Raw genomic sequence first — 11,552 nt, forward strand, 5'->3', positions numbered from 1 at the left:
CTGTACGCTCCCAGACCTCAGCTGTCCTCCAGTGCAAACCAGGGGTGCCCAAATCAGCTCCAGCTGGGGAAAACGAGCTCAAGGCTTGAAACGGGCTCCTTTCAACCACCTGGAGCCACTGCCAGTACACAGGACAACGAGCAGCTCCGGTTTCTCAACGCACCAAGTCCCTTCCACAGCTGCCTCTCCGCCCAGCCGGGAGCGAGCCAGCAGCAGCGCACCGCACACCCGTCCCCGAAACACAAGCTTGCACGTGGAGGGGAACGACAGCCTGACAGCTACCAGGAGAAGCCGCACGCCTTCCCCCCAGCTCCGCCGCAGCCGCACGCAGTAGCGAAGACTAATTAGCAAGGAGGGGCACGGCGGTGGGCTTCCTCCGGGTCTGCTCCGCGTTCCAGGCGAGCGGCCCGCGCCTCTGGTGAAATTGCAATCAATTAGGCGGCCCCGCTGCTTCCCCGCGGTGCAGGGATGCGCTGGAGGAGCCTGCTCGCTGCTCAAAATTAGCATGCGAGTGCTCCGGGTTGACACCAGCCCGGAAACGTCTTGTGCAAATGAGAGGCAGCGTTTAATTAGGTGGGAAGCGGCAGGGGGAGCGGGCGCTGCGGCTGCTGGGGGATGCTCTGCAGCGGAAAATGCAAACTGCAGCCGAGGACGCACGGAAGGGGCAGGCTGGCGGGGGGATTTCTGGCCAAAAGTTGTGGCGAGGGTGCCTCTGGCGAGTGGGACACCTCTGAAGGAGACTGCCCGTGGGGTGTCGGGATGTCTCTCCAGCCACAGGCTTTTGATTTTCAATTAAAACAAGAAGCCAGCAAGAAACCACCCAGGAGAAAATGCACGCTCTCAGCCTCCCTTGATCCAGCCAACCTGGCTTCTCCAGAGCTCTCCTTCCCTCTGCACACCTCCGTCCCACCTCTAAGAGCTCGAAGATCCCAAATTCAAGCCACAGCTCACCACGGTTCACGGCACCTCCCACCTTGCTGCACTGCTCCCCAACAACCCTGCCTGTCCGGGCTGCTCCGAGAGCTCACGGCCTTAGCAAGGCCTGCCCAAACGCGTGCTCAGCGACATCGGGACGTTCCAAAACGCCTTGGAGTCGGGGTTTGTCCCTTGCTTTGCTGGGACGCTCCAGGCGGAGCACAGCATCCTCACTGAAGAGCTACCCAATTTCCATTAAAAAAAAAGGTTTAAGCAGCTCCTTGCTTTGTTCCTGGTGGCTATCCTTATGTTAATCTTGTTTTTCTCAACAGGACACCATCCTTTAGACCTGCGATAACCGGCAGGAGCCCCACAAGCTGTGTGACACAGGCCGGGGAGCTCTCGGGGAGATGCACCTGGGCGAGTCGGGCGGCGCTGCCTTCGAAGCCTTTCATGCCTCTCACTTTGATGTTCACTTTGATGTCCGGGGCCAACGTGGCACAAGGAATAGCTGATTAGATTTCAAGCTGCTTTGTTTACAGTAATTAACTCCCTAAATAATTTTTTTTTTAAAAAAAAAAAACCACGGAAGTTAGCACGGTTTGCAAACAGCCCCACGTCATGCGTGCCCGAGGGTCAGCCGCGGCCCCTGGGGACAAGGCGGGCACCACGCGTTTCTCCCGTGGTGTGACAAGGCTGGGCTGGCAGCGTCCTCCTAGCTCGTGTCACTGCGTCACGCGTCCCCATGTGCCCAGCCCCTCATACCTGTGTCCTGGCGCAGAGCAGCACGAGCCCTGCAGACACATGGGGTATCAGCAAAAGGCCTTCAGGAGCGCCTGATAGAAAGGTGCCCGCATCGCCTCTCACAAGGCATCATATTTACAGCCTCGGGGACAAGCCCGAGTCCCACCTGAAGCTCACAGGTGCTCCGTTAGCAACACAGACAAGGATGTGCTCCTCTGACCCTGTTTGGACAGCCCTGAGTCCCCTTGGCTCCTTCTGCCCATGCTTTTCCCTTGATCCTCGGTGTGAGAAAGCTCTTGCACATCCACGCCGTGCTGTCCCTGGGCTATGGGTACCCAAACCAAACCGCCCTTCCTCTCCGGACCTGCTTCCCAGTGCTCACGGTCTGGGGAAGCGCAGGCTCCTCAGGCTGAGATTTTCCACACCAAGCATTTTCTTTTTGTCTCCTCCCCCCACCAGGAAAACTTCAGCCAGAATTGCTCAGCTGCTTCCAAGAACGAGCCTTAAAAAATACGCTCTGCTGTTCCGCCCTTATGTAAAAAAATAAATTAAAAAATAAGAAATATGGCAACCCTTTCCTTAATTGGCTCCATGACAGCAGGATATAAAATCTGGGCAGCAGTTGTCTTTGCGCTTTTCGTGGTCCTCGGGAAAACGAGCTGGGAATTGGACCACGGTTCAGCCTCAGGAAGAATAAAAATCCCCATCCAGCACCGTGGCCGCATCCAATTTGGGGGGCAGTGGATGCAGACGGGGGGCGTGGGGAGCCCCTCCGCTGCCCCCAGCCCGGCAAGCAGCAACCTTTCCCATGCACTCCCCCAAATTTGCCCCCAGAGAAACAGGACTCCTGCCAGTAAAAACAGCCAATCACCGTGTAATTAGCGACAGCTTCCTAACGAAGATACTCAAAGCAGGGAGGAGGGGGGGGGGGGGAAGGCAATCAGGCTCATCCAGGCAATTTGCACCTAGCGTTACCTAATTTTTACGTGCTTGGCTCGCAGCCTGGGAAGGCAGCGCGCGCCTGTACCACGAAATTCCCAGCTCAAGCAGCGCGCGCCTCGCAGCCGCGTCCTCCTTGCAGCCGACCTGCCAGCATCGAGCAGGATCCGGCCCTTCCTCCCACGGCTCCTGCCTCAGCTGCTGCCTCAATGGCTCAGTTCGTCTCCCAGCCGCTCTCCCCCCCAGTCACTTTATTGCAACACCGAAGGAAGGGGAAAAAAAAAAAAAAAAAAAAGAAAGGAAAAAACAACTGAGTTTCCTGTGTAAAAGTCACGCTTTGTTGTCCTTAATCCGTCACACTGAAGCACAGGCATTTCCACATGAGCTTTAATTATTTTCCTCAGCCAATTTACTCGGTGCTAAAACAAAGCTCACTGGTCTGTAATTCCCACAGTCGTCCTTGTGCCTCCCTAAATTAAAGACGGAGCAGAAGAGGCCGCGCTCCCGAGCAGCACTTGCTTTTAACGAGAGATTACTTTCTGCTGGCAGTTCAGCTGCTTCATTGCTGAGTTCCTCCCGACGAGCTGGCTGGAGCCCACCGGGTGCCGGTGATTTGTTGCTCTTTAATTTCTCCAGTTGTGCACACTGCTTTAATCCCCCTGGGGAGTTCTGTCTTCGTCTCTGCCTCCCTCATCCTGACTGATGAAACAGATCCGCTCCCATCACAGCATCCTCCTCCTCCTCCCCAGCTTCTCCCACCAGCCTCCGGTGAGGCCGGGGCTGGGACGGGGCTCTGTCCCCTTCAGCAGCCTCCACCCCTCCTTGGGGTTGTTTTCCTTTGCTCCCCCATCCTAAAAACGGGGGCTTACCCAAAGTGCAAACTCCACACGAGACTTGGTGACAGCCCCGTTAGCACCACCGGTCCCGCTGCGCATCGCTCCCATCCTCCTCGCGCCGCCTCCCGGGCTGCCCCCAGGCTGCTCTCTTTGGGGTTTTCCCCCTTTTCTCTCTTTCCTACCCCATAAAGTGCCTCCATTCGTCAGGCAGCTCCACGAGCCTCCACACCCGTCACCTCCAGGGATTTCTGTAGCTCCCGCGGGCACAAAGAAGCCTTCCCCTCCACCAGGCTCCCCGCAGCACACCCCGCCATCCTTCCTGTTATTTCATCCTCGGGGTTTCCCGTTATTTTACGCACCTAGCGACACTTCTGCAGCTGTGCACACACCGATCGGCCCCGCCAGCCGTGCTGGTGATGGAATGAGCTCGTTCCCCCTGCAGCCGTCCCCCTGCTGGAGCACGGGACACGGGGAGGGCTCCGTGCCCAGCCCTCAGCTGCCAGCGCCGTGTTCGCCTGCCCTGCTGGGACCGCGGCATACCGAGGGGCACCAAGGTTTTGTCGTAGTTTTAATTAGGTCACGCCGGCACAACTTGTCACCAAGGAAGCCCCCGAGCCGCGCTCCATGCCCAGCGGCATCAGGTGCCAGCCCTGCAGCACACCTGGAGGGGGGTTTGGGAAGGTGCTGGAAGCATCCAAGCACACCAGCACCCACGACAGAGCTCCCCTGGTGGAGCTGAATGCTTCACGGCAGCGCTCACCTCTCGGACAAGCCCGGCAGCAGCTTCGTGGAGCATGCTTGCGATGGTCCCCCCGTGGCCTGGCCGGTGCGGGAAGGTGCAGGGCATCTCCCCCCTGCCCCAGGTCTCGCCACTTTCCCTCCATCCATCACCTGTCCCAGAGCTGTTTGCTCTCCTCCCAGCCCTCGCCCGATGCTGTTCCCCTGCACAGCCCAGCGCTTCCAGCTGCTCTGGAAGCTGAACCCCGCTTGCTCGCTCATCGTTTTAATTAAAGCTCACCCTGGTGGCAACGCGGTACCCTGTTTGCAAGAAGTACACCCGCGTGGGCTCCCACCGGAGGAGTTTCACGGCAGCCAGCGCCGGTTCTTCCAGCCCCCAGGGATGCAGGGCCAGCTCCTCGCTGCAGCACCCGGCTGGGGGTGAGCTGGTGTCCCCCTCCAGCGCTGCTGCATCCCTTCCCTCTTCACCAGCCAGCCTGCAATGCAGCTCGAGCCCAGCCACGTCCCCGCAGGCAGCCAGAGGGCTCTGGCTCCACAAGGACAAGGGGAGGGCACGGCTGCAAATGCCGTGGTTTATTAAAAAAAAAAAAAAAAAAAAAAAAGAGGAAAAAAAAAGAAAAAAAAAGAGCAAGCCATGGCTTTTATCCCCAGGATGGACGCTGCATGGAGACATCCAGGGCGCGGGGGACACATCCAGCCCTGCAAGGAGCTGCTGCAGGCACACACCCGGCCGACGCAGCGCTGCGAAAGCCCCCACCAGACCAGAAGCAAGGCAGAGCAGCTCAGCAGAGCCTCGGGGCTCCTGGGTGTCCCAGAGCAGGCTCTGAAGAAGGAAGGCGACGTTTGCCGCCACGCAACGCATCTGCTCCGAGGAAACATCGCGTGGCGAGGAGCCAGCCCACAGCGGTGCTCCCCGGGGACCCTCGTGCCCTGCAAACATCGAGGCTGCTGCCGGAGGAACCTTAACGCTGAGGCATAATTAAGACAGATCGCATTTCGAGGAGCATTTATCAGGTTGGTTATTCCGTAGCAGCAGGCATTTCCCCCACTTTGCCTTGGAGCAGTGCCAGCCGCTGAGCAGGCACGTGCAGCCCCCTCGAGCCCCCACGAGCCGTCCTGCGCTCTGCTCGACGGAGCTTCTCCTTCCAGCTCCCTGCCTTCCTGCTGTCCAATTTGCTCCGCTTTAGTTCAACAGCGGCCAGCAGCTCTCAAACATTACTCCCTGGAAGGGAAGGGGGGCCATCCTACTCACCTGAAGCCCCCGCGGAGGGGCTTCTCCTGCCCACCCAGGCCAAGGCTCAGTGCCAGCCTCGTGCGCAGGCACAGCCCTGCTGCACCCTCGCAGCCCGCTGAGGGCCGTGGTGCATCCCCACGGAGCCACGACACATGCCCGGGGACGTGGGAGCCCCCAAGCAGCATGGCTTCAGTTCCACGTTGTGCCCAGCACACGCTCCCCAAGCCACTGCCCGAAGCCTCCTGCAGACATCCCGCCCCACGCAACGCCCACGGCCTCGTGCGCCGCTAATTACCGGCTGCACCATCCAGCCCCGGCCAGGGCCGGGCTGCTCAGTCCGGCATCCAAACCCCAAAAACCACCAAACGCGACGCCCGGATGCAACGAGGCTGCGCTCACGACGGATGCCACGGAGTCGGGAAATTCAAAGGCTATTGTGCTGGTTTGTGGAAGTTTAAATATATCCTCGTGGGCTCCTCGGGGTTGCATTCCTGGCTGAACGGGTAAGATAAACAAGGCTTCCTGCAGGAACTGGAGACAATGGGGAATAATTAGCATTAATCCCCAATGCAGAAACAATGCAGGTAGGAGATATTTTGGGCTTTCACACCCTCCCACACCCCACCACGGTCAGGAAGAGGCACCCAGACTGGCACAACTTAACCCGAGGGCCAGCTCACATGAGAGACAGAAGCCCAAGAGTTTGGGGCTGCCCCTGGCAGAAGATGGAGGATGCAGACGGATGCAGGGTCGCTCCAACCCTTCCCGGGCTCTGATGGGGAGGATGCCGCCCAGTCCCCACCCCATCGTTTCGGGGATGGGCAAATCAAGGCTTGTTTTCACACCGCGACAGCTCCTTGGAGCCTTCTGCTACACCTACCCCGTGGTAGCGCTCTGTGCACGAGCCAGATTTCCAGATGCCCGCGGGGTGCACGGGCACGATGGTTTCGGGGAAAGGCTCAGCAAAGCTCTCTGACCTGCTGCCCTGAGCCCATTGCAGGCTGCGTCCCACCCACCGCCCCCGTCAGCTCCACGCGTCCCCACGGCAGCTGGGGTTGGCTTGGCACGTCCCCACCGCTGTCCCTTTCAGCTCTCCTTCGATGCAATTCTCTGCTGAATGACTTCAGCAATCAGATAAAAGGGATGGGAAAAAAAAAAAGACTACATACTTCACGCCAGAAAAATGCGAACGTGTCGCACACGGAGGCATGGGGCCAAAAACGCACAGCAGCCAGCACCTGAAAAAGCCACCTCTGATGACAACCAGAAGCTGGGATCCCTTTCTCCAAAGTGCAATGAAGTCAAAGACCAGCGCAACTTATTTTCCTCAGTAATTACCTCCAGTTTCACGTTACAGGCAGTTTTTCACAGCTGGCACATGGAAATCCCAGACACGGAGCTTGGGCATGCGCCTGGGCTACCAGAGGCAGAAGCTGCAGCATCCTTTGCGCTCCCCATGCAAACACCCGGGGACCTGGGACCTCCTTGCAGACTTCACACACGGCTCTCCTCGATGCCAGGAGGCGCAAGAATAGCCCACGCTAATCAAGAAACAGATTTCCCAGGAGGAAAGCAAGCTCGAAAGGTGAGGCAGGGGCTCTGGGAAAGCTCAGGCGTGGTCATGGGGCCAGCGCAGACCCTGGAGGACATCACCAACCCGCCCACCGCGGAGGAAGAGGATGACAGCAGCCAGGGCTGCTCAGCCCGGAGAAGACCCCGAGATGCTCAGCACCCTCCTGCAAGACACGGCCCAGCCCGTTCCTCCTGCCTACAGGCACGCAACCGCTCCTGGCGCCATGCAGCGAGCGCCGGAGCCGCCCGCAGCCAGGGAAAGCCTCCAAGCACAGATCGGAGCACGTTCCTGGGAGGGGGAACAGAAACAACGCAAGCAGGCAGAGGCATCGGCGGGGAGAGCCAGGTCCTGGCATGCCGCAGCCATACCGTGATGCGAAGCGCGAGCCAGGAGACGTCGGGGTGAGTTTGCTAAACAAATGCAATTGTTTTTGGCTCCTTCTCCTGCACTGCTGAAGCTCGTGACCGCGCCAGTGGGGTTTGGGAGCCGGGTGGGATCCGTGCTGCAGGATGCGCCGCTGGAACTCCCGTGCCAGCTTTGAGAAGGTATCAGGTGCTTTAAGAGAAAGAAATGCCTTCACGCAGCCCGAGCCAACGCAGCTGGGCAGCGACTCAGAGCTGTCCTGTCCCGGTGGCTGGAGCATCCTGCGGACACCCGAGTGGCACCCTCCCACGGATGCACCCTTGGCTCTGTGAACATCTTCCATTTGGAGGACGTCCTTCACACCACCGGTCTGACACCAGCGTGTCTCTCAGCCCGGCTCCTCCCGGCACTGCACGCTGCTCACCGTGGCACGGCTCCAAAGCGTCCGGGCTGCACCACGTCCGGGTAAAACAGCCCCGGGGAGAGAAATCACCTTTAGGCCTCCTGCCACTAAATCCTCCAAGGTGACAAGCAGCCCTCTGATGGACCCGCGGGGAGGCCAGGAGATGGGGTCGCAGCCCTGCCTGCACAGGGGCACCTGCAGCAGGCTGCCCAGGACCTGGTATTCAACATCTCCCTAGGTAGAGACCCCACTATCTCTCTGGCAAGCCTGTGCCGGCGTTTGACCAATCTCACAATAAAAACAAGGGGTTTTCATGCACGAGATTGCAGCTAACACAAGTAGTAAGAGAAGGTGCAGTTGTCCCATCCAGAGCCACGGCACCAGGGCAGTGACCAGCGCCAGCACTCAACAGCAAACGCCACGGGAGCCTGTGGGCAGCAGCCCGAGCCTCCACCCAGCCATCGAGAGGCCCAGCCTGGCCCTTAACCGCGTGGCTTCGTGGCCTTTTGGAAAACCAAAAGCTCGTTTATTCCACGTCACCTCCGACACGCCGCTGAAGGGTGCTGCCCAGCTGCGCACACGCATGGATGTGTGTATGCGTCCCTCCTCTCCGCTCCCACGCAGATCCTGGGCCAGGTCACATTTACGACGCTGCGCCTCAACTCTGCTTCATAAAGATCCCCTGCCTGCTGTCTGAAGTTAATTTCCCCCCCTTTGGTCGATCAACTCAAAATTGGGTTTGCATATTAAAATGAAATTTAATTTCTAGGCCATTACCCCAGAGCGGGCTAGCTCCTGTGCCTGCAAAATGAGACACAAACAAACAGACCGAGCAATTAATTTCCCTGTTAGACACAAATTCCAGTAATAAATAATAGTAATGACATTCTGCAGAGGCACAGAGACCCTTTCATTTCACAATCCCAACCCACGTCACGGGAAGCCGGCAAGCCTGGCTGCTCCCGGCGCGCGGCGAGCTGGCAAACAACCCCGCTGGGCGCTTTCTTACAAGGCCTGCAGAAAGCATCCTCTGGATTTGCCCTGTTTCGCACCGACATAGCGGGCTTCCGATTATTTCTCATCCTGGCTTTTCACAGCGTGCCAGGTTTTCCCTTTTCCTCTCAAGCCCAGGGCCCAGAGAGGAAGAAAAAAAAAAAGGAGTTTTGAGACCTGAGAGCTTGCAGCACCCAACGCTGCAACAGCTGTGAACAAAATAAAAAAAATAATAAATTTAAAAAGAAAAAAAAACAACAGAAACCACAAAGCAAGCGAGCAAACAACAAGAAATAAAACCAGAGCAGCGGCAGCGTTGGCTGAGGCGTGTCTGGGGAAGAGCAGACGTCCACGCACCAGGACAGGTTGCCTTGCAGCTGGCTCCGAGCACGCTCCTCTGCTTGGCCGCATCCCAGCCGGCGCAGTTCTCAACAATAAACACGGCTCCCATCGGGAACCACCCTCCGGACCCCGCACGCCGTTTCCACTTCAATTTAAAAGACTCGCCCGCATCCACGCAGCCCCGGAGCGTGCCTGAAGCAGGCAGCCCTGGATCTGCGGAGCACGCCAGGCTTTTTCCATGCAGCACGCACCGGAGGGCAGCGATGGCACCTGCACCACAACCCCTGCAGCCGGTGGTGGGACAGCAGGGGACACTGGGGACAGCGACTCCCCGCACGCTGGGCACCCGCGGGGATCCAGCGAGCAGAGGTCCCCCACGAGCATCCTTGCCCAGGGAAGGGGACCCAGATGTGAGGAGGACTCAAAGGCGAGAGGGGAGTGGGGGAAGGGGTGGCGGGGGGATGTCCCTTGTCCTTTGGGCTCCCTGGGCTCGCCTGTTTGGGGAGGGACAGACAGCAAGCCAGAGCCTCCAGCCAGCACAATAGGCGATTTCCTGAGAAAGGGCAGCGTATCCAGAGGCACAAAAGGCTCTTATGCTGCTGCCCAGCAGCGGCGGGGAGCTGCCAGAGCCCACAAGTGCCGATGGGGCTCCTGGGGTCGCCCTGCCGCCAGCCCCCAGCTCCCCTTCGAGGACGCAGAAGTGGTGCCGGCACCGTCCCAGACAGGAGGCACGTCCCACTGGCAAGAGTTACCGCGATGTTTGCAAGCAGCTGCATGTAAAAAAAAAACACACACACACACACAAGAAACCAGGAAGGCAGCGCAGGATCCGAGGGCGAGGTGCTTCCCCCGTGCCAGAGCCCCACCGCCCTCGCAGGGCACGGAGCGGCTTTCGGCCGCGCACAGGCACGGCTTTGTCCCCGCCGCTGACCTCTGGGCCCTGGCATTTTGGGCAGCCCGGGCGCTGCTGGAGGCGGTGGCCCGAGGGAGGCTGCTCGTCGGGCCTCCCCGCCGCGTCCTCTCGTTAATCAGAGAGGCTCGTTGGCAAAAAAAAAAAAAAGAAAAAAAGAAAAAAAAGGCGACGGTGAAGGCAGGCGCTCATTAAGCGGCAGCACGCGCTTGTTTGGTGGGGGAAGAAAATCAAGAAGCAGCCAACGTGATCCGGGCACCCAGCGAGCACAGGTTCAAGCCCTGCTGGAGCTGTGGGGAGGAGGCCAGATCCTGAGCCTGCTTGCTCCTGCCGAGGAGGATGCTGTAAAGGGCCGGGGAGCAAGCCGAGCTCTGTGCCGGTCCTCGGGCACCCAAATCCTGCTGCCCAAGCACCCACAAACCCTCCTGAAATGCTCCGCTAGCTGCCCCCACAAGGGGGGCACCAGCCTAGAGGCGAGTGAAGGTGGCTGCGCTATCGGAAGCGGTAACTCCCTCCAGAGGAACAACCGCACCGCTCGTTAGCCTCACGGCAGGGCATGGCCGTGCAGCCTGCAAAGTCCTGCTTACGGCGTCTCCGCTTCAGCCTCTCCCGTGACCCGGCACGTCTCACCAACGGGAGCCAATTCGCAATGGAACAGGCTCGAAAAAACCAAAAGCCCACAACCCCCAGACGCTTCTCTCCAAACTATCCAGCAGCCCCGACCTCTGCCTGCACAGTGACCCACTCTGAACCAAACTCCAGAATTCGGGATAAAACCCCGTGCGCCGGCTTCGAAACCCGCCTCTCCCTCCCCAGAACGAAGGGCAACCATGAACGAAAATTAACCGGGAGTCATTAACGCATCTCGAGCGGTCCCAGGGATGCTCCCACCCTGCCTGCAAACCCAGCTACCTACACACGTGTGCCTAACGCCACGCAAGCTGCTGGCACCCAAGCTGTACCCGTGCCAGCCAGGCCACCGGCGCGCGCAAGCACGTCCTTCCAGGGAGGGAATTCATTGCATGCTTAATTTCTTTTTTTTTTTTTTTTTTTTTTTTTTTTTTTTTTTTTTTTCCTAAAGCAGCGTTTACAAAACAGGCGGCGCAACTTTCCGGACACGGTCTGTGTGCGCCGCTTTCCCCCGATGCCGCAGAGGGCTCCGCAGGGCACGGACCTGGCTCCGATCGCTTGGAAAGCGCCGGCACACCCAGGGCTCTGGAGCAATACCACCACCACCTGCCTGGATCCACGCAGCCGCTCCTGCCGCTGCCGTTCCTTCTGCCTCCTCCTCCTCGTCCCTGCCGGTTTTCCAGGAACGCAAAACCCCCTCGGGTCCGAGCCCACCCCAGCAGCGAGAAGCCCCCCCCCCCCCCCCCCCCCCCCCCTGTTGGGCGGCGTGTTTCCCACCCCTGTTCACCGGGGGGGGTGGGGAAAAGCCGAGCGCTCCCCTTCCTGCGGAAGCCCACGAACCCTCCGCGACCCCCGGGGGGACCCACTCGGGACGGGGCCCACGCACCCCCCGCCGCCCGGGCTCGTGTAACTTCCAGTGCAACTTTCTCCCC

General features: G+C 59.4%; 1 protein-coding gene across 2 annotated transcripts in view; it reads right to left on the bottom strand.

Moving 5' to 3' along the window:
• MID2 (midline 2) overlaps positions 1–11,552 on the bottom strand; it is a 67,643-nt gene that overhangs the window by 55,806 nt on the left and 285 nt on the right. The window contains exon 1 of one of the 2 annotated variants that reach the window (XM_035325223.1): positions 2,635–2,740. The exons of the other annotated variant lie outside the window; for it this stretch is intronic. The gene's annotated coding sequence lies outside the window, so the exon portion shown is untranslated. Of the gene's footprint in view, positions 1–2,634; positions 2,741–11,552 lie in introns of those variants that run through there. 2 annotated transcript variants of the gene reach the window in all.

The sequence above is a fragment of the Oxyura jamaicensis genome, chromosome 4, assembly GCF_011077185.1.
Source record: "Oxyura jamaicensis isolate SHBP4307 breed ruddy duck chromosome 4, BPBGC_Ojam_1.0, whole genome shotgun sequence".
Lineage (NCBI taxonomy): Eukaryota > Metazoa > Chordata > Aves > Anseriformes > Anatidae > Oxyura > Oxyura jamaicensis.